The following is a 5,816-nucleotide window of genomic DNA, read 5'->3' as shown; positions in this document are numbered from 1 at the left end:
TATTCTAATATTCTAGGCATCATGTTGAGAGCTAAGGCTGTCGTGCAGAGCAAGGGAACACCATATGGTTTAAAATTAAGAAAGTGTGAATGAAGGTTGTATCCTCTTTCCATACCTATTTAATCTGTATGTTGAACAAATTATTGAAGAAGCTGGACTCTATGAATAAGAATGTGGCATTAGGACTGAAGGAAGATTCATCAACAACCTGGAAAGATGAGAGGCTTCAAATAGCCACAACAATTCTGAAGAGGAAAATGTACAATACCTCATATTTTGTAGTTGCAAAATATACTGTCCCATTATGGTAATCAAAACAGTCTGGTACTGATTTCATAATAGATACATAGATCAATGAAACAAAATTAGAAGTCCAAAAATAAAATCATACACACACACACACACACACACACTTATTCAATTCTCTGGGAAAAGAACTCTCTTGAATAAATATTGCTGAGAAAATGGAGATTCTATATGTAGAAAAAATTAAGCAAAACCAGTATCTTCTATCGCTCACAAAAGCTAATTTGGAGGATAACTAGTAAAACATCCAGGGGAACCCAAGAGGCAAAGAGTGGACACAGAGGGGTGAAGATGGGTAGGGGCAAAACCACAGAGTTGCACAGTTGGATGGGTGGAGGGAGGACGGGAAGAAAGTGGGAAGGATTCAGGTGAAAAGACAGGATAATGATGGGCAGGATCCAATGGTCATTAATTTTATAAAACATAATACATGAGAATGATTGTACGAAACAATATGAATGTAGAATAGTGTGAAACACAATGTGTGTGAACTCTTTAAGCAAACCAATAATCGTGGTGGTGGTGGTGGTGTGCGACGTCAAGTTGCTTGTGACTCTTAGAGACCCTATGTATAAGAGCCCTAAACTCTGCTCTGTCTTGTGCCAATCTGTCTCCAATACTTCCATTTCGATTACCGCAGTCACTGAATCAATCCATGTCATAGAGGGCCTTACCCTCCTGTGCCTGCCCTTCACCCTCCCAAGCATGATGTCCCTCTCCAAGGACCAGTCTCTCCTTACAACATGACCAAAGTTTGTCAGGCGAAGTCTCAGAATCCTTGCCTCCAAGAAACAGCCCCATTTAACCCTTTCCAGGATGAATCTGTTTGTTTTCTTGGCAGTCCATGGTACCCTCAATACTCTTCTCCAGTACCACAGCTCAAAGGCATCAATTCTTTTATCCTCCTTAGTCATTGTCCAACTCTCTGATGCATAACAAGTGATTACAAAGAACATGGCCTGTAGCAGACAAACCTTAGTCTCCAGAGAGACACCATTGCTCTTCAGTACTTTGGAGAGGTCCCTAACAGCAGACTTTCTCATGGCAATACATCTTTTAATTTGCTGGCTGCTGGTGCCAAGAATGTTGACTGTGGAGCCAAGCAAACTAAAGCTGTCAACAATCTCAATCTCTTCACCCTCATCCTGATGGGAATCCTGAATGGGATTCCCATTCTTCCCAGAGTTAGCCACAGTTTGTTATGACCCACACAGTCAAATAAATGCCTTTGCATAATCAATGAAACACAGATAGACATTCCTCTGGTATTCCCTGCTTTCAGCTAAGATCCATCTAACATGAGCTACAATATCCCTAGTACCACAACACCTTCTAAACCCAGCCTGGAATTCTGGCAGTTCTCTGCTGATGGGCTGTTCCAGTCATTTTTGGTTAATCTTCAGTAGAATCTTTTTATAATTAAATTATTATTATAAACCAATAATAATAATTTTAAAAAGCTAATTTGGATCAAAGACCTAAAAATGTTAAATCTAAAGCCACTATATTCTTGGGGAAAAAATATACGGGCAAAACTATGAGACCTAGATGGTTTGTCTTTTTTATTTTTTAGGCTTGAGTTGCGTAAATATGCCAGTTACTTTAAGATCCAGTGCGAGTGGGAGGGCAGTTGTGACTAAATGGCACGTTTCTCACCACTGCCCACACATGTGGCCTGGGTTTGATTCCTCGCCCAGGTGCATCACGCCCAGCTGCCACCTCTCTGTCAGTGGAGGTCTGTGAGTTGCTCAGGTGCTAAGCAGGTATGACTGCAACTTCCAAACTATGACAAGGAAGGCAATCCCTCACGGCTGGACTTCTGCTGCTCACAGGGGTGGTGTATGCACTTCCTCACAAAGGTGGCTGCAGTTCAGTTTCTCTGCCCAACTTCTGCTTCTTGCTCTATTACTGGTAAGTTCCCTTCATAGTGACGGAAGGCTGGTAAAGTCGTACATTAAGTATGAAGCTGCTAGTGGAAGGTCAACAGTTTGAATCCATCTGTAGCTCCGTGAAGGTGGTGCTCCTGGCACTGGACAAGCACGGGCAGCAGCTGAGCAGGGCAGCAGGGTCTCCAAGTGGTGTGGGTAGTGGTCTGGTGCTCTGGGCAGGATTGGGGCTAAAACTGCAGCCCCTCAACCTGGCAGGCAGTGGTTCTGTTGCCAGCCAAGATGTGAGAACGCTTGGGCTGGGCCTCAGCCTTAAGTAGCCACGTGGAAGTGGTGGCTGGAAGACACTCCTGGCCAGCCATGCCACACACGCCTCGGCATCTTGCAGCAGAGCAAAGGTCTGCTTTGTGTTTTAAAATAATAGATTATCAGACATAGCAATAAGTCCACAGGCAACACTGTACAACGAATAAGGAAATAAAAAAGTTTAAGAAACAACTCTGAAAAAGAGAGTGAGAGTGATTATACTACTGGGAAAATGTAACTGACATCACTGAATTGTACACGTGGAAAAACTGCTTAACTGGTGCATATACATCAGCTGCATATAGTCACAACAAAAACAGTAAAATTAAAATAAATTATACTTAAAAATCCAAAGGTATAATAATCCTGATCATTTATTTTAAGAGTAATAAATCTTACATGGTTCATAATAATCCACAATTCCTAATAAAAGAATACTCATACTTTATTTCTTCCACCTTATTCCAAAAGGCAAGGTTCCTAAAGGGCCTCAAAACCTTGGATTCTACCCTTTTCTTTCAAATAAAATCAATTGCCAAATACTATTTCCCCCCCCAAATACTACTGAGTCTATCTTTACATTTAACTCTGTCTCCATTTTTTCTCGAGCTCTTGCTCTAATTCACTCAAGACTTCTACAGATGTAACTTGTCAACTTTCTAAGAGACAAATCGCTCCACTTGTGACAATCTGAAGAAAAATGTTCTTGTTCTTTGAGCCCTGCAGTCTAGGTCTGCTGAATGTGCTGGCAGTTATTTACTTTCAATTCTCCAACATGAGTGTTTCCCCCCATACAGCTGTATTTACTCGCACCATGCCTCATTTATGAGAGGTGTAAAACAGCAGAGCCCAGAGCTCTCTTCTTCTCTTTGTATTTTCCCCTTGCCTTTGTTATTTGCCTTTCTGCAGTCTGCTAGCCAAAGCTGTAATTAGTACCCCACAGAGATCTATACTTTTCTAATAAAGAACAGTCTACCACACAATAGCATGTATATATACACAGCCATGTGTGTTCCTAACAAATTAAGATTTTACACATGCAAGCCTTCAAAGGCTCTTAATAGCTAAATGAGAGTACTTTACATGGCAGCTGCAACTGACTCGCAGCACTGACTGCAGATTGATTCATTTCTTTCTCTTATTACACACACATCTCAGGGCAAGAAGGGAAGGAACTCACTTGAAAGAGTCAAATCGTGACGATCATTCCTAAAGAAAACCTTAATAAGTAAACCATATTTGTCAAAGGAAGTTTTTCTTGAGTTACTACTAAAATGTATAGTGTTTTTTACACAATAGTCTGCTGTGATTTTCCTGTAGTCATAGTTTATAAACAAACAGATGAATGAGTGTTTCTTCTGTCTCACTCAGCATCACCACTCACTCACTCAGGGGTCCCCACAACTAGTTTGTCATTAACCTTGTAAAGTTTCCCCTCACATTTATTCAGTAAGTGGAGGAGAACCAAGCAGAATAGTCAGGCCATCTAAACACAGACAAAAAAGCCCCAACAACTCACTTGATACACATCTGATTGACAGGTATCATGCAAATGTTGCTGTTGTTGTTATGGGCCATCGAGTCTCCTGCAACTCATAGCAACCCTATGTACAACAGCCCTAACCCCTGTCCTATCTGTGCTAATCTCATTGTCTCTGACATGTTGTTGTTGTTGTTATGAGCCGTCGAGTCGTTTGCGACTCATAGCGACCCTATGTACAGCAGCCCTAAATCCAGCTCTATCCTGTGCCAATCGCACTGACTCTGACACACCCATCCCGATTACCCCAGTCACTGAATCAATCCACCTCATAGAGGGTCTTCCCTCTTGCGCCGTCCCTCCCTCCTAAGCATGATGTTCCTCTTCAAGGACCTGTCCCTCCTTGCAACATGCCCAAAGTATGTCAGATGAAGCCCCAGAATCCTTGCCTCCAAGGAGTTGCTTGGTTTAATCCTCTCCAGGATGAATCTGTTTGTTTTCTTGGCAGTCCATGGTACATTCAATACTCTTCTCCAGCACCACAGCTCAAAGGCATCAATTCTCCTTCTGTCCTCCCTAGTCATTGTCCAACTCTCTGATGCATAACAAGTGATTGCAAAGACCATGGCCTGTATCAGGCACACCTTACTCTCCAGAGAGACACCGTTGCTCTTGAGTACTTTAGAGAGGTCCCTAACAGCAGACTTTCCCATCGTAATACGCTTTTTTATTTCCTGACTGCTGGTGCCAAGAGAGTTGACCATGGAGCCGAGCAACTGAAGCTGTGAACAATCTCAATCTCTTCACCATCCATCCTGATGCTACCAATTGGTCCACTGGTGAGAATCTTTGTCTTCTTGACATTGAGCCTCAGTCCATACTGAAGGGTGCGGTCGTTGTCTCTGACATACCTACCCCCATTAACCCAGTCATAATGCAAATAGAAGGGAAAAATCTATCCCATCCCCAACTGGACAATATGACTAAAAACCCCTTTGTTCTTGTGTGAATGTTCACTGTAACTGGCCCGTGTGCTTGCCTTTAGCAATTGTTACTGCTAGTAAAAACAGCCAACCCCCTAATCATTTGCCAGGATATGTAACAATACCAAAAGCCCGTAATACTTCAAAATTAAAAATTAATGTTTTGGAAAAATGTGAATTAAAAACAAAGAAAAATAAAGTACAAGCAATTATAATGGGGATACTGCAAACAGAATGATACTTTTCTTTGATATGCTCATATTAGATAAAAGATCCAAAGTTAACATGTTACTTGGCCTCATCTACCTCTGGTCTCTAGCAGTAGGAGTTTCTCACATCAGCTAATTAACTATAACTTTTCAGATAGAAAGAAACCCAAGAAAATGTTCAGATAGCAAGAAACTCAAGAAAACCAAGAAATGTTTTACTTCTTGATTTTAATTTTTTTTTGTAAATGTTCATTAAAATTAATAAAATTTAATTTAAAAAAAAAGAAATGGGACAAAATAACTCAGAGAAATTATTTGTTGTTAAAAAGAACTTTTCTACCTTTGTATCTAATTAAAATAGAAAAAAAATGCTTGTAGAAAATATCCTCGAAATAAATGATTCATGATGAATAAATCTCAGAAACATTTTCTGAGATCATTTGGTTTAACTAGGCACAGGATGATAGTGAACACGACGTCTGCTTTGTCTCATAGTTTTCTTGTAACCCTTTAAAGTTCCACACAGTCAAATAGAAGGTTGCACATTTTTTAGAAGTCCCTGTAGAATTGCTGCTAGCCATCACAGATCAAGAGTTCCAAGCACTTGCCAACAAAAGAAAAACAAGCCACCATTAATTTAATCACA

The 5,816-nt window shown here is 40.7% G+C and overlaps 1 pseudogene; it reads left to right on the top strand.

Moving 5' to 3' along the window:
* Window positions 1–2,266: 2,266 nt before the first annotated feature.
* LOC102846440 overlaps window positions 2,267–5,816 on the top strand; it is a 43,072-nt pseudogene continuing 39,522 nt past the window's right edge.

Source organism: Elephantulus edwardii, unplaced genomic scaffold (genome assembly GCF_000299155.1).
Source record: "Elephantulus edwardii isolate Elephantulus edwardi_28Jun2011 unplaced genomic scaffold, EleEdw1.0 scaffold00152, whole genome shotgun sequence".
NCBI classification, from domain to species: domain Eukaryota; kingdom Metazoa; phylum Chordata; class Mammalia; order Macroscelidea; family Macroscelididae; genus Elephantulus; species Elephantulus edwardii.
This window is presented reverse-complemented; position numbering and strand designations above follow the sequence as displayed.